Here is a 27102-nt window from a genome sequence, read left to right as displayed (position 1 = left end):
CTCAATTGCAAATACCACCTAAGGTACTTCTCATAAATGACATTTGAACTCATTTTAAATGTGCAGTTTAGGAGATAAGAACCCTTGAAATGGATAATGCCCTAAGTGAACTCTATGTGGATGGAATTCTCAAACCTAAGCATAAACATTTGGAAGAGAAAGGTTTAACTCATATTCCTCACCTGCCTCAAAACTTTCAAATCAAATGGATTAGGTATATCCTAACTCAAGTTCATAATGGTCAACTCTAGTTAGAGCAACCTATTTTAATTACCAAGAAAAAGATGCAAACAATACTCCATTTGTCACAATTGATGCTAAAGAATATCAGGAGTTGATGAAGGATTATGAAGAAGAAAAAGAGGAAGAAGTTGAAGAGGAAGCCAAGCAAGAAGAAGAAGAGATTGACCCAATCAAGATAGCTATGACTATCATAACCTCCCTTCCTCAATCTCCAGCAAAAATTGCAACATCATCAAGCGTGGAGACAGCTTCAGTAGCTTTGATTGTGACAACCTTTAATACATCAAATGTTCAATCACTCCCTGCTACCTCTCAGCTCAAGAAATCATAGATAGAAGTGTCTACCACTTCATCCACTAAGCTAAAGAATCCTTCAGTTATTGAGCTAGTCTCAGCAATGGATACAAAGTGTTCCATAATTTTAAGTCCTTTAGCAGTAAGTACAGTTTTGGATTCTTCAATTCTGACTACTTCAATTGTACATGCTCTAGTAAGTGCTTCAGTTGTAAATACTTATGTCAGTACCTCACTTGTGAATACCTCAACTTTGGGAAGTTTGGTAAATACATTAGTTTTGGACTCTGTAAGTACTCTAGTCGGTATTCCTCTAGCAGGCATTGTACAAATGTTCACTGCAAGCCCTATTGTTTCTATTCTAAATCCTAAAGCATTATCTTCAAAGACAGTTGAGCTAAAGACTCAACCAAGACTTTTGATTAGTGGAAAGGAAATAGATATAGATCTAGATGAGGATATTGAAATTCTCAAATTGGATTTTGACAATGCCACTGTAGATCAAATGAGATTAGTTAGTTATCTCCTCCAAAAGAAAGCCAAGCAGAAGCAATTAAGAGAAGAAAGAGACAGAGAATATAGGATTATTAAGGATGCAAAGAATATTTTGACTAAGGCTATAGGTGTTGAAGTTGATTCTTCTCAACACATTTTGTTGCAATTAAAAGAGGTAGTTAGCAGATTCAATGAAGATTCCAGTGGCCAAGATAAGTTAATTGAGAAAGCAAAAAAGAAGTTTGATAACAAAGTGCTTGAGCACATTACTCAGCAAATAGCTATCCAGTAGGTAGAGCTTTCTTCAATTTTGACAAATCTTGAAACTTCTTACACAGATGTGACATCTCTTTTTGTAAAGTTATGTGATGTTACCAAGCATACTAAAGAAATAAAGAGCAAATTAAATAAAATTGATGAAGATCTGATGGCTAGTGCAAAGCAGTTGCAACTTGACCCCAGTTCAAGCTCTGCACATCATATGAAGATCAGATTCTTAACAGATATGCAAGTAGAGTTATTGAGAGAGGAAGAAAGGATCCAGTCTACACTCATAGACATCTAGAATATGATCATTCTCATCATGGATACAGTGTAGAAGCACACTGCTTATTCCAAAACATTGATCCATGACAATAATTTCTCAATTGCAGATCACATGATTGAGCTCTTTGCAGAAGTACAAGTTGCTCTTCAAACCTACAAAGTTTTGCAAGAAAACTAGGACAAGACCTTAACTCTTATTCTAAAGGTACATTCTAAATTTCTCTCACATTTTGGTGTCTCCATATAAGTAGATTATGTATAAATCGTTGGCATTACTATAAAAAAGGGGGAGAGACATGTATATAATTAAGGAGGAGAGATATTTGTATCTATCATGAGAGAAAGATTCCATACCAAGAGATACACTTAGTATGACACAATATGTATATTGTATGGGGGAGATATATGCAAAAAGTATATATAATAGAGTTACAAAGACAAATTTTGAAAAATCTCAAAAATTAGCCTTCCATACCAAGCTAAGTATCACACTATGTTGTACATAAGTTTTGGCCGATAAGTGTTTTTGTCACTAATGCCAAAGGGGGAGATTGTTGGCATTAAGTCAAGTTTGTTATTAGTGACAATATTTATTCAAATTTTGTATGGTTACCGAGCTCTTTGATCAGTATCCAATGTTTGCCATGTAATTCAGTGGTTACCAAGCTATCATGCCCAAACTACGAGGGCAAAAACACACACAATTTTTATTTTTTTTAAATATAATAAATAAACATACCATAAGTTTGATATATATATATGTGCAAGGTTAAAGTATAAGTTCTCTACATAACGTCTTAAGTTTATAGTCTTGAGGAGGAATTGAATCGTTAAATATGAACTCTCGTTACAAATTTGATTTCGACAATAACTTCGTTATTATTTTAATTTTAAAGTAATCTATTATAAATAGAATGATTAAATCAAATTTTCTAATCTCACAATACAAAACAATTCTCTAGATGTATAATCAACACTAAAATTTAATCTAATAATCTAACTTAATTTTACAACCTTTACAAACCTAAAGCATTTCAAGGTAAAATAATATGAACTTTTGATTTAAGAACAATATTACCACTTATAATAAATCTCAAGTAATTTTAAGACGGATCAAATATGCTAACTACTTAACTTAGACAACGTATTAACTAAAAAAAGATACTAACTAAAATAACGTCTAACATATAATTAAATGCACTTCATTCTAATAACAATATATTTAAAAATTATAATCTATTAAAAAAAAAATTCTAAATATTTACATTTAAACAAGTAAATACCAATTAACTAAAAAAAATTTAAAAATAGGTTAAAATATACTAATACTTAAAACAATTAAAAATAATAATAATAATCTAACATAACAATTACTACACTACATCTTTTATTAAATTTACTAATAAACTAACTTAACCAAACTAAATCTCTTAGCATCTAATTCAACCATTTCTTAAACTAGATCATACATTAATAACTTAAAATTAAAACTAACCATAACAAAATTAAACTAAAACTAATTATACTTCAAACTTATATTTAAATGAAAACATATTTCATAAACAACTAAGCTAACTAAATAATTTAATATTTTCCTTGGCCTATGCTCCTCCAAAGCATGTGTTTTCTCTCCTTCACGTTGAGGTTTGGAAGATAAATTTTTGTTTGAAAAATGGCAACTCACGTGCCCCTACACAAGTCAGATCTACAATAGTACAAACTGCATTATATACTCCTCCTCACCCAATCCCATAAAGTCGATATCTTTCTCCACCTATCCCCTTAAATCATGGGACAAGGAGCTTCGTTGGCCATGAGGAGGTGTAAGAAAATTCAATAAAGTACCTAAATTTGGAGCTCCAGTCTGCTCATGCAAAGAGGCTGTTGAATAGCCTGACACAAGTCAAATCCATCCCATGATTTAGAAAGCAAAGTCTCCATACATATCTCAAGGCATTTATGCCTATGTAATTTTGTTGACATTCACATTTCCCAAAATTAATGTTGATTGGATGGTCTTGGAGAGGGATTCGACTAGGCAAATGCATGAAGGAATATTATGCATTTCTAATCACATTTATTGTGCAACTATTCCACCTATGGGGTTGCATCATGGAGGGACTTAAAGTCTAACTTGTTATTTAAATAAGGTGAGTTTTTGAAATGAATATCTTCCACTTGCCATCAAAGTAATGATATTTTATATAGGCTATTATTTTATATGTCTGTAATAAACTGAGTTTCCCCTTTTTGACAACCCATACATTTTCCAGAATGTTAAATATACTTCTACAGGTCTCTCCTATATATATATATATATATATATATATATATATATATATATATATATATATATATATATATATATATATATATATATATATATATATATATATATATATATATATATATATATATATATATATATGATAAAACTTACATTACTTATCCCCTCCTCTCTCTGTGACCAAATTAATTTTCAAGTTGTTAATGTTCTGACATTGCATTAACGATAGAAATCCCATTCTAATTAAGAAATCTTAATATAAACCATTGTTGAAATTTCAACATAAGTCTACATGGATCTTACAAGAATTCCTGGTTAACAAATTTCATGAAACATCAAAAGTAATGCACTTCAATGATATCCATATTACTAGTTTAACCATTTACATATTCATTAACTATCTATTATGACCGATTGAACACATAACTAGACAACATTGTAACTGAACCTATTCTTAAGAAAACTAAGAAGATAAAAAAAAATCAAGATGATAATGTTTTGATCATTCTTAAAGGAGTATCAAGGTACACGGTTCTTCCTTCAAATTACTCTCAACACAATATCAAGCATAAACTAGGTTGGTGTAAAGACATAATCACTCACATATGGGAAGACCATGTGTTACATAGATTTATCAACTTCTCTTCCTAGGGACAACATGCTCATACCAGAATGTGCATATGGTTATTCTTATTTCTTTCTATAATTTATGTTTTTACAATCATCATATAACAAAAGTGTATATTCCTTATTATTAGAATACAAAGTGGTGTAGATTTTCTTAATCAAATTCGATTGTGTCAACTATGAAACTTAACAATGAGAGAATTAACTTTGTGCTCACAATGTAGTATTTCCATTTCCTCTTAATACCTATAACATCAAATTGAAAACTTTAACATATCCAATTGCTTTTCATTACATAATTGAAACTTGGAAACTCAGAATTCAAGGGCATTATCTATTATTCTATGTTCTCACCTACATATGCAAATTTTTCACATGAGAACAATGCAAGGAGATTCCCATAATCTTTTCTTTTCTCTATTATTCATCCTGGTTCAAGGCTCCATCGGGAAAGAACCAGTAAGAAAACCTGATGTCTTTGCCTGCCAATACATCAAAATTCAATTACATTTTACATAATTTTTTCAAATCAATTGAAATCTTTTCAAAATCTTTCACAAGTGCTTTCTTCCGATACTTCAAAACTTCAAGGAATACAATGAGAACAAGAGCTGAACCCAGGTGAATCATCACAACATCAAGAACAATTCAAGCATACACCCTAACCCGATTTTACACAATAGATCCAAACATAGGACCTGACTAGGGGGGAGGTGGATTTTCTAAATGGGAGATGTCAATCGCCATACCATACCATAACCCTTTCGGCGCTAAAACTTCAAGAATTTCCATTCTTTTACAAGGCCCTTTAGAGGCTACTATCACAAGGATGTTCATACCTTTCCATATTCAAGATTTCACAATATCAACAAGGTATGTGATGACCAGTAGGGGCCCATACACCCTACCCTTTTTTCCTCCTCTCACCATGAAAGGAGACTCTTCACCATTGAGGTCCAACTAAGGCCCTACCCCCATACATGGCCACTTCTTCCCTATCCAAGGGTGAGTGATGCCAAAACAATCCCCATAAAATTCTCTCAAAACACAAAACATCAAGACAAGCATAAGAATGCATCAAGAAACAAACAAGAATCCCTCCAAACCCATCCCAACACACAAGAAAGCACAAACAAAAAACAACACATCAACTTACACATGATTCAAGCATAGACAACATGAAGAACAATACAAAGGAGTGAAGAATCCCTACCTTCACCAAAGAGTTATGGTAAATGATCAAATTGAGAAGATCTCTTTCCTTCCTTGCTTCAACCTTCCAAGACTCCTCTCTAAAAGTAGAGATCGGGTAACAACCTAAACTACTCCAAGAAGGGCCTCTAAATAAGCCTCCAACTCAACCACCAAAATGAGCAATAACTTCTCTCACCCACCTACAAATCTAGAAGTTCCTAACTCAACCCATACTATGGTTAACCACTAAGTGGAGTTGAGGTGATGCAACTCATGGTAGCCATAGTCAATTTTCGCACAAAGGCAAAAAGAGACTTTTTGAGTGATCTCAAAAGTCAATAAAAGGGGCTTAGGGGTTGGAAAAGACACCCAACCCATACCCATACCCCTTGGGTATAAATATTTCATGTTTTAAAGCCTTAGGAATAGGTTTAGAGCCAAACAGAAGCTAGGAAATAATTAGGACCAACGAACAACTCTAAAATACAGATTAAGCACTAATCTGGATTAAGGGTGAGTAAACTTGATTAAGAACCAAATTAAAAAGACATGAACTAAAACTGACTTAGGTCCAATGGTTACACAGCTAACCCTAACTAGCATGCTGAAGAACATAAACAATTCATTAGTGTCGAGCGACACTAAAAGAACATAGTTACAAACATTAACATTTACTGATCACGGAAAGATACATTCATACATCTCACAAAATAATTAAGTTACGAACAACAAGGTTTCCACAATTCGAACATGGGGATCAGTTCCATTCCTCCGTCGGGTTTCTTGGCTAAAATATCCTCCACACTCATTGCACACATCAGTAGTCCCATAAAATCTCATGCACATATGTATGTACATATCAGGAAGTCACATAAGTTAAAACATACATCTCCCAAATTAATCAGGGTTTCTCTCATCCTACTCATATTCTTAATCATTTAAAATCTCTAAATCAAAGTGTTAATCCTGCATTTACTTATCGTGTCAACATACATGTTCATAAAGCATAAAATGATGAACTCAAATATCTAAAAGTAACATCACACAACAAGAAATAATGTAATATGTTCAAGTATCTACTAATGTCTCGACATCTCGAGTCGTGAGTATCAAAAATAAAAATGTACCAACTAAGGCTACGAAGGGTCGGGGCGAGGCCTCACACAAGCTTCACAGTTCCTACTGAGCATTCCAGTGGTTACCAAGTAAATTTAGGCAATGTGAAGTCCAATAGTTCTTACTGAGTAGTTCAATGGTTACCAAGCTTCATAGTGTCTACTGAGTCATCATTTCTTATGAAGCGAAGTTAGTGTCAACTGAGTGATGAGATGATTAGGGTTTACCGAGTGCAAGCATAGCAAATGTGGAATTCAATTTCTACCGAGTGACACTGTATCTACCAAGTCACCAGTGTATATTGAGTTCAAAACTACCTTGAAGTGATCAGTATGGAATGAGCCTCTACTTCTACCGAGTGCATGACAATGCTGAGTAATGACAGTGGACACCGTGTATCAAAAATTCACCAAGTTAGTTTCAAAACCTGACTATCTACTTTTGGGCCGACTTTGTAATATTGGTGTTAACTTGTGTATTGGTCGACTTTGCAATTATGTGAAATGGATGGGTATATATGTAATGTATTGTATCATATCCATGAGAGTAGTGTAATAATATGAGATAATGTGAATGAAATGTAAGCATGCGAATGTGAATCAACAGCAAAATAAAGTGTATTGCAAGGCCATATCAGGAGCGACAAAGTTACATCTATCACATAAAGTAACCTAGCTAGTCTTAAATATTTCTAACAGACTCTAGTACCTAGACCAGAGGATAAGAATGTGATTGGAACCAAGTGGGTGTACAAAAACAAGTTAGATGAGAATGGTGAAGTCACAAGGAATAAGACAAGATTAGTAAGGGGTATGCACAAGAAGAAGGAATGGACTATGAAGAAATATTCTCCCCAATTGCAAGATTGGAAGGAGCAAGAACTTTGCTTGCTTACTCTGCATACAAAGGTTTCAAAGTTTATCAAATGGATGTGAAGTCAACATTTGAGAATGGTATATTAGAAGAAGAGGTATATATAGAACAACTTGAAGGATTTGTTGATCCAAAAAATAAGAACATGGTATGTAGACTACACAAAGCTTTATATGGTTTGAAGCAAGCCCAAAGAGCATGGTATGAAAGGCTTCACAATTATCTTGTGAAGATTGGTTTTGAGAAGACTGGTGATGACAATTTGTACTTGAAGACAAAAGGAGTTAAAGGTATTTTACTAGCTAAATTTTTTGTTAATGATATCATATTTGGAGGTCAAAATATATTATGTAAGTCATTTGCAAATGAAATGAAGAAAGAATTTGAGATGTCTATGTTTGAAGAGATCAATTTCTTTGTTGGTTTGCAAGTATATCAAATGAAATATGGTATATGCATCACTCAATCAAAGTATGTGAAGAAATATTGAAAACCTTTGGTTTAGAGGATTCAAAACCAATTAAAACACCTATGGTGACAAGACATAAACTATCAAATAATGATGATTCTATTGACGTGAATCAAACATAGTATAGGTCTATGATTGGAAAGTTGCAATATGTAGTGCATAGTAGATCTAGCATTGCATTACTTGTTGGGATTGTTGCAAGATTTTCTACAAATCCTAAAGACAATAAATTGATGGTTGTTAAGAGAATTATGAGATATCTGAAAGGAACGGAAGACTATGGTCTATACTACAAGAAAAATGAGAAATTTGAGTTAAGAGCCTATGCAGATGTTGATTGGGTTGGAACAATTGATGACAGAAAGAGCACAAGTCATGGAGCATTTTTCTTAGGAAAGAGATTGGTCACTTGGACCAATAAGAAACAAAATTGCATATATTAATCTATTGTTGAAGTTGAATATGTGGTTGTTGCAATAAATTGTACAAATGTGGTTAGATCAAACAACTACTCAAAGGTATGAAGGAGGAAATCACTAAACATGTGGTACTTTATTGTGATAATACAAGTGCTATAAACATATCAAAGAACCTTGTGATACACACAAAAACTAATCACATTGCAATTAAGTATCATTACTTGAGGGAGTTGGTTCAAGACAAATAAGTGAGGGTGGAATATGTGAATACAAAATAACAAATAGTTTATATATTCACAAAAGCTTTACCTAAGGATGCACATGAATATCTTAGAGATAGACTAGGGGTGATACCCCTATCCAAAGCTAGTTAAGAAGCATAAGTAGTGTCGTGCATCAACTAAGCTAAATGTTGTATATTACAATTTGATGCAGTGGATCTTACTTTAGGAGCTACCTAAAGTAATGAAAGAGTTGAATTAGAAGACTTACAGTCACATGTACGGTGATAGAGGGAGAAATTGAATTGATTATATCTGCATACAGAGATGAAAAGTCTTTGGCATTATTGTCAAAGAGGGAGATAAGTATTTGATAAGGGATATATAAGAGAGATACATTAAAGGAGATTGACAAAGCTTACGTTATCCTATACAGAGTCCAAGGACATATACTGATAGAGGGAGAAATTTGAAAGATGTTATTTTATTTTTGGTATTTTTGTATTGGTTTGGAGAGATTGTTGATATAAGATTATTTTGAAGTGAAGAACCAGTAATGGAACAATCATTATTTTGTCAATGATGTCAAACCTGCTACCTACTAGTGAGACAATTACCTTTTGGTATGAAAGCTATCATTTAGTTGATTGATGAAGAGGATTTAAAAAGATGAGATAACAAGAGCACCTAGAGAAAGGTTGAGTAATTTGGTATTTTAAAAAAGCACTAAGTCCAAGTAAGACATTGATACTATAGTGCATTATTTATCTACTTAAAGTCTGAAATGAAAGATTACTCAAGTTAAGACTGGAAGAAGATAAACTAAGAAAAGTGTTTGCCAAGCCTTGTCGAGAAGTCAGTGCAAGCTGAGTAGAAATCAATAGAAGTCGATTGAAAATCAAGAGGTATCGAACAAAGATGAAAAACAGTGCAAGATGAGTGAATGTTAGTATATGTCGAGTAAATTTTAGCTAGTGTCAAGCTTTAGTAAACTTTAGTGTTTTCCAAGTGAACTAAGTTGGTCGAGTGGTAGAATAATATAGATGTCAAGTGACAACAAACAATGTTAAATTGAAGATTTGATGAATCTAAGCCAACTAATTTGATGTCTTGAATTATGTGAAGCATGTGGAAGATAAGTATGATGAGTTGGTGACACAGAATTCAAGGTAAACCATTTTGAGGCAAATTCAAAGTAGATTGAAGAGGAAGTTTCTAGAGGAAAAGTGGGTAGATTCATTTAATCCTACCTGACCCTAAAATGGACTATTGTGGTTAAGCCAAAAAAGATCTAAATTCTCTATTTATAGAGATATTTGGTAAAAAACAAAAGTTGTCATGTGTGAGAACCTAAGGAAGACAAGGAGTCTAGGGTATTGCTTCATTCAATGGCCAAACAAAATAGACTATAGTTGGCATATAAGGCAAGAAGGCTTGAGGTGATGAATGCTTCTAGGGTGAACAAGTTGTCAAAGTTGAAGAGTATGAATTCCAAGCAGAATGGAGGACTAAAATAGAGATCTATAATATGTAATTGAGTTGTAATTTTTTATCAAATCAAGTCCTACTATTACTTTATAATAATTGTACTAATGTGGATAACATCCTTTTGATTAAGGTTGAACTAACAGTCATTTATAAATCCTTTAACTGGGTGACATTCTAATGAAATGGTCTAAAGTCCTCTAACAAGGCTCACTCCTAATAGGATGACATAAATCCTTTAACTAGGTCACATTTAATAGTGTGTATTGTAACCTTTAACATGGTTGGCCTTTCACAGGGCATCACTTTAGAAGAGTGAAAATTAGTAACATGTTATGGGTGGTTTTTCCCAAATTGGGTTTCTATGTAAAATCCTTGTGTCAAATTGTGCGAATGTTATTATGGTGTTTCATGTTTACATTTTTGCAAAGTTGTTTTGACCTAGGATAGTAACCTATAAAGTTTAAGTATTGTATGATCTAATGGATGCATACATGTTGAGGTTTTATGGATATGGATGTGATTAGCATTGAAAAGTTTGATTTATACATCTAGACCTTAGATAACTAATTCAACCCACACCTCCCCCCTCCCCAAAGAATTCCAATAAAAACATATTTGAATAATAGTGAAGTGCATGAACATTTCCAATTTTCTAGTGATGTGCTAGATAATCTTCATTGAGTGGTTTCATCGAGATAGATTAGGATACATGCCAATAGATTATATAGACATTTTTAAAAAAATAAGAAATTTGGGTTTTAATGTCAATTAATGTTGCAACTAATTAAAATGTCTAAAATGTGAAAAGTGATGAAAAGGTTAGGAATGCATGAAAAACCCAAGAATAAAATGAGTCTTTAAAACAAGTTGTGTCCACTGATTTTGCTGCCTTTAATGTTATTGAAAATAAAAGCCACTCTAAAGATAAGAATATAGAACGATGAGCAATAATAATAAATTTAGTTAACAAATCAACTTCTGACAAAAGATTGATTAGTAACATAAGTGGATATCTTCATGTGAGTCATAAAACTTTAGAAAGAGTTGTAAAGAGAAGGGTTAACTTTGAATGTGATCTATCAAATATTTTGTGGACTTCTAGTGGTAGGCTCCTGAGATTTGATATGAAAATTACTAGTGGATTCAAAGATTTGGTTGAAATTTTTTGGCATGATAATACAAGAGTATCACCTAATTCAAGAGTTGTTCTTAAATTGAGATTTAACTCAATAATACATGATCCACAAACATCTTTTGGACATGGCACAAATTGAATTGTTCAAAAAAAATTAGATGATAAGGTGTTAATTATTATCATTAGTCAAATATCTTTTGAAAAGTGTAAAGCACAGTAAGTAAGGATTACCAAGGAAAAAGTCACATGTTGTAAAACTCATGTTCAATTCCATTAGCATTATGATGTATTTTGATCTATATGTAGTACCATGCATAGTAGAGAAATGTTGCAAGAATGTGGTATAAAAATTACACCTCAAACTATAAAGGATTTTATATCAAGTTTGTTTTGCAGGCCTCCTAATGAGCAATATTTCCCTTTCAATGCATGTCTTTCTGGTACATTTGGTATGTGTGGCAATCTTTTTTTGTTAGATAAATGTTTGCATGAATATTCTTTGACTACTTTTGGACAACAATTAGTTGATGTGAAAAGATTCAAAACTATTGAATATCCATTGAAGGATGAGAAGGTTGGAAGAAGGTGTGATGTAGTTACAAAAAAATTTAGTTGTCATACATTTATGGATCAGTTTAAGAGTGTGATCATACCAAAATATGTTAAACACTCTCAGTATGCTAGATGGCTTGATGGAAAATTTTGGATATGTTAGAATAAGTTTCCAATTGGTACTATACTTTCAATCGTTGACTTTGTAGAGAACTAAACACTTGCATCTCAAGATGAGGTACAATCACAATATTACAATTCAATGCAAGTAGTAATTTTAATTCATAGATTTTATAGGCATGCACCTGCTAGTACAGAAGAGGAATGAAAAATATTGAGAGAGTACCATTTCTATATGAGTGATAATGAACTTCATTCATCCAAGTTTTTCCAATATTGCTTTAAGGTCTTTTATGATCATTTAAGAGAGAGAGAAATTCAAATGACAAAACATCTAATATAGTCATATAATTGTACACAACAATTCAAGAATGATAGAATGTTCTATTGGTTGAGTAGGACACATAAGCAAACTAATATCCAACATATGTGGAATTTTTCTAAGGATGGACATGGCAAAGGAAAACATGATGGTGCTAGTGCATGCGTGAAGAGAGTTATTTGCATAGAGCAATTAAAATTTTAGGAAAAAACAAAATTAAAAAAATGCACATGACGTTGTGGATCAAGTCAATACTCTACAATTAGATGTTTCTTCTACCTAGTTAAAGAGAAGAATATCCTTTCAAGATATGACTATGATAGTGGGTCAACTAAATGCCATTCATTTAGGAGTTCAGATTCTAACACTTGGACTATATGGACTAGGAAGCTTGCTTGTTTTGTCAATTTGTCTTGTAGGTGAATGGGAAGAATGCGAGAATACAGAATGGGTTGAAGATTACAAACAAAAATTATTAACACCTATTGACACACACATTGAAGATGATATCATAAATGAAGGCCCAAATGTTACATTTGCATAAGAAGACTATGGACATATTTCAAACCTTATACAACCTGGTATGTATAATTTAATTAAATGTGTTGTGATTGTGCTTCAATTTATATTATTTATTTATGTGCATGTCATTAATATAATTCAAGTACATGCATGTGTACTTTATCTTATCTTGTAGGACATGTTTATGTTGTTATTCTACCTAATGATAATCATGAACAGACTGGGTACTGGCTAGCTAGATATGTGGAACCTAAGAAAAAATTGATGTCATCAAGTAGATGATGATGGTTTTGAGTATCTAATTCGACAGTCATTGTAGCTAGCACCTGGCTACGTGCATACCTAACAATAAGAAATGGTTTACCAGCATTTGAAGATTACCAATTAGAAAAAAGATTTTACACTATTCTCATTTGGTTGTAGCAATGAATGTCAAATTATAAAGATACAAAGGGAGACCTGCCAATAAGGTACTAAGGACAATTTCAATGGAAGAGCATGAGGCAATCATAGATGCATTGCAAAAGAGAGAGGGTGCAGATGGTACAGTAGGTTGACTACAAAATACACACACGTAAGTTTTTTTCTTTATTGTGTTCTTTTTTTATGAGTGTACTTATATAATTTTAATGTATGTATGTATTGCCAATAGTAAATTAAAGTTTATATGGCTCTTATTTAGGTCTCAATAGTAAACTAAATTTTTTAGGTGGATCCAACACCAGCATCTTGTGCAATACACATAGCGAGTGTACATTAAACATATTTACATTATACACATAGGTCTTGTAAATTATGTTAACATTTCAACATTTATTTTATTTTATTTTTGCAGGACCTCATTTGAAGAAATGTGTTCATCCAATTTAATATTTCAATCAAAACATATTGTAAATATTTAAAAAAATGAGTTCACTTCTATTTATTTCCTTCATAATATATATATATATATATATATATGTCCACTTATTTTAAATATATGAGTTCAATTGTGTAAAATATAGGAGTTTGCTTATATTTGAAATTTATTGGTGTGCACTTGATATTAAATTCTTTGTCAATTTGTAATGATCTCCTTTATTTTTCCATTAATTTTACATTCAAACATATTTAAATTAACATTCCTATGTTTAATTAAATTATTTTTCATACCATATACTAACAAAATGTGTCATAATGAATAAAATGTGTTACAATAAACAAAACATGTCATACTTACAACATGATAACATAAGAATTATTATTGATACTAATATATTTTAAAAATACATAAATTTATATTTAATTTTGAAGCAAAACTTAAATTATTTTAGGTTTAAGCTTGTTAAATTTTAAAAATAATAGAAACCAATTTATTTTTGAAAATAAATATATTGTACATTATTTTGAAGTAATTATCATTGACTAATAAATGATACCTATATCTTTTTAAAACACATAAATTTATAATTAAATTTGAAATAAAATTAAAATTCTCTTGGATTTAAGCTTGTTAAATGTTAAAAATAGCAAAAGCTAATTTATTATTTAAAATAAATATATTGTACATTTTTAAAATTATTATCATTGACCAATAAATAATGTTATATGTTATCAAATATGAAATACTTTTTAATTAAATAGACTATGATAATAATAAAAATGCATAAATATTCATGAACTATCTTTATAGAGCTCTATTATTCCAAAGATAAATATTTAGAAATTAAAAATAAAACTCACCAAATTCTAAGTTATGTTAAAATTTCATTTTTCTATACTACATTTTAATTATTTTATGACAAAAACTTGGTTAAAAAGTAAAAACTAATTTAATATTAGACAAAAAAAAATTAAAAACTAAAAAATAAACATTATTATTGATACTAATATTATTATTGCACATTCTAAAAGCTTCTCTCCAAAACCTTTTTCCAAATATTTTTAGTATTTATTGCTAAAGGCTTCTCTCCAAAACCTTTGTCCAACTCCTTTTTCAATCAATAGTGTTTTTTCACAATCAACAACTAATCCATTTTTTCTTTTTGTTACTCCATTCTATTGTGGTATCCTTGGTGTTGAAAACTGTCTCTTGATTATGATTCGGGAGTTTAGACATGATTGTCCATCTAAAGTTGTTATATATTTACTAAATTATGGAATATTATCTCTCATATCTCTTTGTAAGTTACTAATGTGATGATGACTTGACTTTCTGTTGGCATAAAGTTATTTGCCATTAGTGACAACACTCATCTCACAGTTCTAACCAAGCATTGAAGACACAGTTCAATGCGAGCATTGAAGACACAGTTCAAACCGAGCACTGAAGACACAGTTCAAACCAAGCACTGAAGACACAGTTTAAACCGAGCACTGAAGACACAGTTCAAACCGAGCATCGAAGATACAGTCCAAACCGAGTGAAGAAGCACTTAGTGTTAACCGAGAGAAGATGCACTTAGTGTTAACCGAGTGAAGATGCACTTAGTGTTAACCAAGTGAAGATGCACTTAGCATTAACCGAGTGAGGAAGCACTCAGTGATGACCGAGTGAGGAAGGACTCAGTGATAACCGAGCTCAGGAGGTTAATGAAGAAGTTAGTTTCTACTGAGTGACACTATATCTACCGAGTCACCAATGGTTACCGAGTTCCAGGCAACGTTGTATGACTAGTATGAACTGATCCCCTACCTCTACCGAGTGCATGATGATGTCGAGTAACATAGTGGATGCTGCGTATCAGAAGGTCATCAAGTCTGTATGAAGAACCCGAGTTTATTTTACTATTTGGCCGACTCAGTTATATTTTGTTTACTTGTGTTTGGCTGACATTGCATGAATAATTATTGGAATGGTATATATATGTAATGTATTATATCATTCAATACATAGATATAAGAAAGATATACAAGATATAGAATATTGCAAAAAAAGAGGGACATAAGATATGATATGCGAATTCATCAGCAGTAAAGAATACTCAGCAAGGTCTACAAGAAGCAAAAATGATTTCATCAATCACAGAAGGTGATCTACAATTAAGAATCCAATCAAGTTGTAAGTTGATCTATTGGTTCATCCTAACAGATGAATCATTCTTGTAAATCCTTTAACAGGGTAGACTTAACCGTCTTTATTCAAATCTCCTAACAGAGTGCATACTTGTAAAGTATGTTTGTAAATCCTCTAACAAGGTGGATCTAGCAATCCTCTATGCTCCTAACAGGGCAGATCACCAGAAGTGATCATTGTAAGCCTTAACCAGCCAACTTCATACTGCAGTAATGAAGCTTTGTGGGTATCATCCCCACCCCAGTTTTACTTTCTATTTTGAAAGGTTTTTGGGTCACCAAATCTCTGTGCATATATGGTTTAAATGTTTAATAGTTCTTTTATGCAGCAAGCTAGATGAGTGAATGTTGTATATGGTTATTCTGAATTGACTTAAAAGTTTTATTGTTACTGATTCACCCCTCCCCTCTCAGTAACCTATTATATCTTGAATATTTCCAACAATTGGTATCAGAGCTTTTTGGTTCTCAGGACAAAGTTTGACAGCTTGAGCAAAGATCTAAGTTATGGAGATATTCAGACTGGAGAAAGTTATTGAAAATGAAAAGTTAGATCTAGAAATGGCCATGGTTCAACTCAAAGAAGCAAAGGAGCATCTTTCTCAATCCCTAAAAAGAAGAAAGAAACTTGCAAGACAAATGAATGACCATCACTATGTTGAAGAAAAGATTGAAGATTTGTTACCATCAAGTAGTTCAGAAGAAGCTGATAAGGCAATCAAAGAACTTCTAGAAAAGAATGGATCTCTGCAAGAAGAGGTAAGAAAGCTTAAAAGAGAGCAAGAAATATAGTCAATTAGGCTATGTGAAGTTTTGGAACAAAGAAGAAAAGCACAAGAAGAATTGGAAGATAATCAATCCCATCAGCATGAAGACCTTATAGACCAACTCCCTGATGCAAATGAAGAAATCAGGATTCCCAGAATACAAAATGAAAGTCTACAGAATGATTTGAGAACTGAGAGACAAATCAATGAAAGCTTGGAAAATGATCTAATCTTTGAAAGGCAAGTCAATGAAAGAATGATGAAATCCCAAGCAGATATGAATCAATTAAATCAACAAAATGAGGAAAATCTTTATAGACATAAAGGTAAAGCTGGTCTTGGATACAAGGAAGAAGGTGAATCCTCCAAACAAGGTGAACAAAGGAGTCAAAAACCCACTTGTAATCATTGTGGCAAGTTAGGTCATACATTAAAAAAATGCTGGAGCAATGGAAAAGCAAAATTCAATGGTAAATGCTTCAATTGCAATCAACATGGTCACAAAGAAAATGAGTGCAAAGAAAAACCAAAATTTGAAGGCAACTGTTACAAATGCAAAAAACATGGTCACAAGGCATTCCAATGTAGATCCAAATCATTCAATCCAGTTGAACAACTTGTCAAAGCCATATTTGGATGGGACTACAACACCTAGTGTAGATGTCACTATTGTGGAGAATATGGACATACTGGCATAAATTGTGCAAGACATCATCTAAGGAAGAAGGACACTATTGTAAGGTGCTATACATCTACAGAACTTGGTCATATAGCTAGAAATTGCATGAATATAGAAAGAATTGAAGATGAGAAGAAAATCAAAGCAGACAACATTCGGAAGCAAATGAAGCAACAGTGGATTCCAAAATCTACCAAACAAGATAAGTCAAGCAATGACAATATCACTCAAGAAATGAGTGATTCCACCATTTTCGATTAATATTCATAAAAGAAAGTATGGAACTGCATCCTCCAAGAATTATCCTAAATAGTTCCACAAGAAGAAAGATGATCATAATAGTATTCAGATACACTTTGATCCTAGACTTAACCGAGTTCGATCGGGTGCAATAAAGTTTCACTTACCGAGTTATATCAACCGAGCAAGGTCGGTTCGTGACCGTACCGAGTTAGGTCGGTACATCAATGTTTTCTTTTGATCACCGAGTTGATAGTATCTACCGAGCAAGTGGATGACAACCTGTCATTTCATCTACCGTCATACCAAGCATTTATGATGAATTTTTCGTCAAAAAGGGAAAAATTTGATCTCATTCTTCACTGCGAACTTAGAGCTAAGTTATCTTCTGCGATTCTAGAGAAATCTTAAAGCAATTTCGAGCAAATTTTAAAAGGGCGAAGAATCTGTTCAGAATTTCTCTTCACTTACCGAGCAACAATGGCATCCGGAAGTAGCAGCTCCAAGGCAAAGAGAGGCTCAGAAATGCTGGTTAAAGGTGTGGAATGGAAGGCGCCGAACTTCAAATTGGCACCAGCAATTGCAGAATCACTTGACCCTAACGGTGCTCAGTCTCAAATTCCTCCAAAGGTACTCCCTATAAATGACATTCGCTCTCATTTCAAATGTTCCATTCAAGAACTTGGAAACCTAGAAATTGATAATGCCCTAGGAGAAATGAGCGTAGATGGAAATTTGAAACCTGAGCATAACCATCTTGAAACAAAAGGGTTAACCCACATTTCACATTTGCCAAGGAATTTTCAAGTTAAATGGGTTAGGTATGTACTCAGTCGGGTTTACAACAGGCAATTGTGGTTAGAAAAACCAGTGCTTATCACAAAGAAAATGATTAACAAGATTACTGGCCTTCCCATGTTGAGCAAAGCCAAGTCTACCAAAACCCTAGGTCGGGAAGAACTGCAAAGGCTAACCCAAGCAGAATGGGATGGTAGAGGACTTAAGCTCAGTATAGTAGCTGACGCTAAATTAAGATTTGGCATTCACGTCATTGCTCATAAAATTTACAATTCGAGCCGTCCAAACTGTGTACCTTGTGAAGCAATAGATTTAGCATATAAGGTAGTAAAGAAGAATGTTGAGTTTGATCTGTCTGAATTGCTTTTGTCTCAATTTAATAAAAATATGGAAAGCATAAGGACTTCAAAGAACAACTCCTGCAAATTCGGTTCACTTTTGATCTATTTATTTTTCTATGTTCAAAAGTCTTTTCCATCAAAAGGATCAGTAGTATGGAGAAAAGATATTCCCGTTCTTTATCAAATAAATGAGTTCATTGCAGAGTTAGGTGAAAATTTTGACAGTGTTTTGGATAATTACTTTGAAGATTTTAAGGAAAGAATGAACAATAGGTTCCGGATTCCACCTAAACTGGTTGAGGAATACAAAGAAGATGTATGCTTTATGGTAGATTGTGACAAAGTATACATACAGGCAATCAGGCCCCGAGTTGCATGGGTGAAACCTCTTCCTTATGAGGTCACTATTGATGAAACCAGAGATACATGTTTTCCAGCAAGGCAGTGGATGAGGAAATAGACTTGGATAAGGACATTGTCATTCCTAAGATAGATCTGGATAATGCATCAGTCGATGAAATGAGATTGATCAGTCAACTATTAGATCGGAAGGTAAGGCAAAAGCAATTGAGGCATGAAAGAGACCAAGAATATAGTATTATTGAAAGTGCTAAGAATATTCTAACAGAGGCTATAGGTGTTGAAGTAGATTCTACTCAACACATTTTGATTCAGTTAGAAGAGGCTATATATAAATTCAATGAGGATACCTTCGGCCAAGAAAAATTAATTGAAAAGGCAGAGAAGAAATTTGACAGTAAGGTGCTTGAGCACATTGCTTAGCATATTGCATTGGAACAAGTAGAATTGTCTACAATTTTGAGTGATTTTGAACATTCTTTTAACAATGTAACTTCACTTTTTGGCAAACTTTGTGATGTTACCGAGTATACTAAGGAAATCAAAGAAAAGTTGAATAAAATTGATGAGGATATGAAGGTCAGTGCCCAAATGTTGCAGCTTGACCACAGTTCAAGTTCATCCCATCATCTCAGAATAAGATTTTTGTTAGAAAAACAGGCAGAATTGTTGAGAGAGGAAGCAAGGATCAGGAGTACTCTGATTGACATCCAAAATATGATCCTTCCTATCATGGACACAATGCAGAAGCATATTGCCCATTCCAAAACATTGATTCATGACAAAAACTTCTCAATTGCAGATCATATGATTGAACTCTCTGCAGAAGTTCAAATAGCACTCTCCACCAGCAAACTTTTGCAAGAAAATTGGGATAAGACATTGGCTCTTATTCTCAAGTTACATTTTGAGTTTATCTCTCATTTTGGAATCTTTGTGTAAATATATATTGTTTAATTTGGCATTATTGTCAAAAAGGGGGAGATAGCACACTCCAAGAGATAATTGTGCAAGAAATATGTGTAATGACTTGTAAATATTGTGCATATTGTATGGGGGAGATACATGTAAGAAAGATATGTGTAATAAGACTTGCAAAGATCAATTTTGAAAATTCAAAACTATATGTCAATTTTTGCACATAAACTTTGAACCATAATTGTTTTTGTCACTAATGCCAAAGGGGGAGATTGTTGGGATAAAGTTATTTTCCATTAGTGACAACACTCATCTCACAGTTCTAACCGAGCATTGAAGACATAGTTCAAATCGAGCACTGAAGACATAGTTCAAACCGAGCATTGAAGACATAGTTCAAACCGAGCACTGAAGACATAGTTCAAACCAAGCGTTAAAGATATTTTCCAAACTGAGTGAAGAAGCACTTAGTGTTAACCGAGTGAAGATGCACTTAGTGTTAACCGAGTGAAGATGCACTTAGTGTTAACCGAGTGAAGATGCACTTAGTGTTAACCGAGTGAAGATGCACTTAGCATTAACCGAGTGAGGAAGCACTCAGTGATGACTGAGTGAGGAAGGACTTAGTGATAACCGAGCTCAGGAGGTTAACGAAGAAGTTAGTTTTTACCGAGTGACACTAGATCTACCGAGTCACCAATGGTTACCGAGTTCTAGGCAACGTTGTATGACTAGTATGAACCGAGCCCCTACCTCTACCGAGTGCATGACGATGCCGAGTAACGTAGTGGATGCCGCGTATCAGAAGGTCATCAAGTCTGTCTGAAGAACCCAAGTTTATTTTACTATTTGGCCGACTCAGTTATATTTTGTTTACTTGTGTTTGGCCGACCTTGCATGAATAATTATTGGAATGGTATATATATGCAATGTATTATATCATTCAATACATAGATACAAGAAAGATATACAAGATATAGAATATTGCAAAAAAAGAGGGACATAAGATATGATATGCGAATTCATCAGCAATAAAGAATACTCAGCAAGGTCTACAAGAAGCAGAAATGATTTCATCAATCACAGAAGGTGATCTACAATAAAGAATGCAGTCAAGTTGTAAGTTGATCTATTGGTTCATCCTAACAGGTGAATCATTCTTGTAAATCCTTTAACAGGGTAGACTTAACCGTCTTTATTCAAATCTCCTAATAGAGTGCATACTTGTAAAGTATGTTTGTAAATCCTCTAACAAGGTGGATCTAGCAATCCTCTGTGCTCCTAACAGGGCAGATCACCAGAAGTGATCATTGTAAGCCTTAACAGGCCAACTTCATACTGCAGTAACGAAGCTTTGTGGGTATCATCCCCACCCCAGTTTTACTTTCTATTTTGAAAGGTTTCTGGGTCACCAAATCTCTGTGCATATATGGTTTAAATGTTTAATAGTTCTTTTATGCAGCAGGCTAGATGAGTGAATGTTGTATATGGTTATTCTAAATTGACTTAAAATTTTTATTGTTACTGATTCACCCCTCCCCTCTCAATAACCTATTATATCTTGAATACTTCCAACACTTTCTTTATTGCTTAGATTATGTGTCATGCAAGTTATGGACTTGTAACTCATTTCCTTACAATAAGATGACTAATTAGTGTATTGTTTATATCTACATGATCGATGCAATGTTGATGTAGATTTCATTAGTTGACCTTTTTTATGGTCATTTGTGAATTAGTATATTTATTTTGTGACGAGAGTATGGATAATCGTTAAGGGACCTAAATTTTATGTTTTTTTTGCTTCTCACTCTCATCAATATTATTTTCAAGTTGCAAATATTCCTTAAAGTTGAAGTATTTATGATACAAATTATGAGTTTATTTCCAAAGGTTATGTTGATTTGTATCTAGGGTAGATCCCAATAATGGGCAATCTACTTGTAGATTTTACTTCTCTCCTCATTGATTCAAGTATCATATCATGAAACATTAAAAAGGGACAATTCCATTCTCTTGGTTCTTTCATACACTTTTGTACACCTTCTCCCTATGTACCCAAACAAGCCTCTGATAAAACAAGACAACAAGTGCACACTTGGATTTAGCTCTAGTCAATGCCATTTAAATTTCTCATTTGAATTGTAAAGATGAAGACCAAATTGCATATATTGTACTATGAGATTTTATTGTTTCCACCCATTTATGTAAACTCCCCAAGTAAACATTAAGAGGGGTATTAGAAAAAAAAATAAAAAAAATTCCAAGGATGTATTATATAAAGGGATATTCCAAGGATCCCTACAACTTGTTTGTCCTCTTGTGTAATTGCAAGGACATATCATATTATATAATTCCTTTTCTAAGGAAAATAATTTATCCTCTTTAAGAGGATGTTGACACTTTGTACACGTCTATTATCAATGGTGGCATTCATAGACTTGAGAGTTACACATGTAAGTCCTCTCATCATCTATTTTTTAGAGATGTTTCTCTCTCGATCTTCAACACATCACAAATGAATGTTATTGTAAATGAGGTTTGAGAATAATGTGGCAAATATTTTTTGGAGAGAAGAAGTGAACATAGTAATATACATCATGAACCAAGAATAGATTAGACAAGGTACTGGTAAGACACCCTATGAACTTTGGTTTGGACATACACCTTCTCTGATTTTTTTTTTAGAATCTTTGAAAGTAAATGCTATATTAAGAGAGATAATGATATTGGAAAGATTGATTATAGAATTGATGAAGGAATGTTTCTTGGTTATTTGTTCAAAATCAAAGCATATAGATGTTTTAATCAAAGATTGAAGACTATTGTTGAAAGTGACAATGTGAGAGTTGATGAAAAGTTTATGATTTAAGAAAGGACACTTGATTATAATTTAGATTAAGAGACTAATCCAAGGACTAAAATTCAGAATGTTGTTGAGCAAGAATTGTTTTATGAAACTAATATTGATTTGTAGTCTGAGTTACAAGGAGAAGTTCATAGAGAAGAACCTAGATCTAAATCTAGAATAGAAATCGGAGTTGAACAAGTGACACCTAACATAGATGTATCAAAGAATCCCCCTGTTGAACAAATCATTGGAAGTGTGAACAAAGGAGTTATGACAAGAAACAAAGTTAGTGATGAATTATGTTTGATTTCTCAAGTTGAGCCTAACAATGATGATGAGGCTTGTAAAGTTAATTATTGGATTAAAGCTATGAGAGAAGAATTAGAGATGATTGAAAAGAAAAAACTTGGGAATTGGTTCCTACACCTAAAGATAGGAATATCATTGGAACTAAATGGGTATCTAGAAACATGATGAATGAACAAGGTGAAGTTGTGTGAAGCAAAACAAGAGTTGTTTGTACATAGTATTCACAACAACAAGAAATTGTTTTTGACAAAACTTTTGCACCTGTTTCTATATCAGAAGCAGTAAGAATGTTTTTGACATATGCAACTAACAAGAAATTTAAAGTTAATCAAATGGATGTCAAACCAAATTTTCTGAATGAAAAACTTGAAGAAGAGGTATGCATTGAACAACTAGATGGTTTTCCTTTGATAGATAAAGAGGATATGGTTTGCAAATTCAAAAAGGCACTATATGGACTAAAATGAGCACCTAGAGCCTAGTATGCAAGATTGGACAAATACTTGACAAATTTGGGATTTGTGAAAGGTAATGCTGATAGTAATATATACATGAGAAAGAATGATGAATGTCTATTTATTGTTGTTGTAACATTATTTTTGAAGGTAATGATGAAGCTAGTAAGACATTTTTAGAAGAAATGAAGAAAGAATTTGAGATGAGTATGATTGGAGAGATGAAATATTTCTTGGGATTACACATTGTACAAAATAAAGATGAAATTTTCATATCACAAGCTAAGTATCTCAGAGCCTTATTGAAGAGATTTAGATTAGAGAATTGTAAACCTGCTAGAACACCTATGGTAATTGTTGTAAGTTGTCTAGAAAATATTAATCCCCTAGTGTAGAAAAAATAAAGTACAAATCTATGATTGGTGTATTGTAGTATTTGACACATACAAGACTTGATATAGAAAAGGCAGTTGGAATTAAGGCAAGATTCCAAGCACATCCTAAAGAGATACACCTTGCAATAGTAAATAGAATTTTTAGATACTTGAAAGGCACAACTCATTATGGTTTATGGTATGACATATCACATGATTTCACATTATATGCATACACTAATGTTGATTGGGAAAGGAGTGTAGATGACATAAAGAGCTCGAGTAGTGGACCAATCTTCTTGGGAGGAAGATTGGTTTCTTAGCTAAGGAACATGATTGCATTTCACACAGTACATCAAAAGCAAAATATGTAGCAGCAAAAAAAATTGTAATCAGATTATTCAGATGAAATAGATGCTGAAAAAAATTGTAATTGAGTTTACTGAGCCTACTATCATACATTGTGGTAATACAAGTACAATGATTATGTCAAAGAATCTAGTTTTACATTCAAAGGCAAAGCATATATACTAAGTTACACTTTTTGAGAGAGAAAGTTGTAGGAAAGGAAATCATATTGGAATATGTTAGCACAAAGGAGAAAATAACAGACATTTTTACAAAGCCTTTGGCTAAGGGAACATTTGAGTACTTGAGAGGTATACTTGGGGTTATGCCCGAACCTACTTGAAATTAGTTGATGCGGAGATTGCATCAGTCTAGCTAGTAACATAGCACTATTTCTTTACCTGGACTGGATGCTTGATGCTTCTCTTATGGAGGAGTATGTGTCTTTGAGTTGTGTCATTGAGGACTCTTGGTAGTGGTATTTTATAGTGTCCTTGGACACTTGAGCTTGAACAAACTTTTTGGGAAATGATTGAATTTAGAGAATTGACATAATGATACCTCTATCATTGATGTCAATGGGGGAGAGTAGAATATACATAAAAAACATAATTGAGAGAGATGTGGGAGGAGTAATACATTTAAAAATATTGATCGATGTCAATAGGGAGATAATATTATGTATGATGGAGATTAACACATTCCTTGTGCATGATGATTACTGTATGATTGTGATTTGAACATGAAAAACTTTGTACAACTTGTATGAGACTAATATTTATGTTTACATTCATGGGAAACATGATTGTGGGAGTAAAGGAAGATGAGGAAGAAATATATTTGATATTCATGACACTTAGATGTTTTTCATCTATATTGTCATCAATGCCAAAAGGGGAGATTGTTAACATTAATTTTGATGGTATTTCTATGGGGGAGTATCATAGCAATACTATACACATGATTCAGAGCTTATGTGTTGCATTCATGACAATGTTTGTCATTGATATCAACATACACCTTATTTTGTGAAGATTTCTAGAGTTATAGAGGTAGAATTATTTGGCACGGTCAATAGTCAATGAGATATGTTATGCGCACTTGAAGGTAGATTCAGGAGCCTATCCTGATGTTATTTCTAGTTTGCAAAAAGGGATATGTAGTTATGACTAAGTTATGATATTTTTTCTAAAGGTTTATTTTAGAGTGACTTTTTGGAAAGCAATTACTGGTAAACTGATTATATCTTTTGACAGAGATGTAGTCTGGTTAAGTGAGATTGGAGGAAGGTTAGAGACATGTTGAAGATGCTATGGTTGAGATGGAAAAATCAGAGATGTAGTTTGAGCCAACATATTGAAGACTATTCACAGTATTATGTCTTGTGACTATTGTAAAAATCATTGTAAAAGGAGTATAATTATAATGTAACGTGTACATTTAATATCTTAAGGATGACCTATATTATCATTGTAAATCAAGAAAGCCTCAAGGTTGAGTCAATACTTTTTTTAGGACTTGGTATAAAGGAAATTTTATTTCCTTGTGGATGAGTACCCACTGTGGATGATTATTGTGTATGAAAACTCGAAGCAAAGATTGATGTGGATTGATGTACTATGAGTTTCAAAAGAAATGTATTGACAAAGGAGTTTTGGTTAGTCAGTTCATAGATCTTGGATATGCTTATCTGAAAGATTTTCTAGTGAAGAGTGCTTTTGAGGCTATTTGGACAATGGGTTCAATTGTCCTCCTTTTAACTCCTAACAGGGTTGACATAGCTCCTAATAGGGATGGAATATTCTAGTCTCCTAACAGGGACTTATATGTATTGATTGTATTTCATTGACTCCTAACATGGTCTATCCTTTCATAAGGAACCTTTATATTAGTACATCATCTTGTGGGCATCATCCCCATTGAGGTTTTGCCTTTGATCAAGGGTTTCCTAGTTAACATATTTGGTGTTAATGTGCATGTTTATCTTTCTATGATTGTTGCATCTACTATTTACATGTTTAATAATTAATAAAGAAATTGAGAGTTGTTTTAAGCATCTAACTAATTCATCCCCCCTCCTCCCCCCTTTTAGTTGTCTTAGCGAACTTTACTTTCTAACACAAATAAGATAAAAAGCTAAGGATAATTTGATAGAATGACAATAAGGATATTAGAAAGATTGTTGTTAGCCAAAATAAGAATTAAGAGCTCATTTTATAGAAATTCAATGTCACGAGAATCAAAATTTAACAAATGGACAATGTCAAAGGAAAGGAAAAGTCAAGTGAGAACCAAATGGTAATGTAAGGGAGGAGAAAACTCAAAAATAAAACAGGGCAAGTGGAATTTGAAAAAGGAGAGGAAAATCAAATATTTATATTAATGTCCCTCAAAATTAGCAAATATATTTAGTTGCGCCAAAAGAAAAAAATGAATAAACTAATGTGATTTATTTATTTGAAGGGGACATGTTTGGATAAGAGGTGAGACAATAATTAGTTAATTGTTCTCCTACGATGAACTAATGAAACACATTAAATAATTGGTGTAATTAATTAATTGGACCAATTACAAAGAGCAACAAGGGTTAAATTGACTAGAAATGATGATAAAAGATGATATAATTAGTATTTAATTAAATAAGTAGGTGATATTTTCTATAGCAAGTGAAATGTGATATTGCTA

Source organism: Cupressus sempervirens, chromosome 10, assembly GCF_028749045.1.
Source record: "Cupressus sempervirens isolate cs-2001-9-10 chromosome 10, ASM2874904v1, whole genome shotgun sequence".
Taxonomy (NCBI): Eukaryota; Viridiplantae; Streptophyta; class Pinopsida; order Cupressales; family Cupressaceae; genus Cupressus; species Cupressus sempervirens.
Note: the sequence above shows the minus strand (reverse complement) of the source record.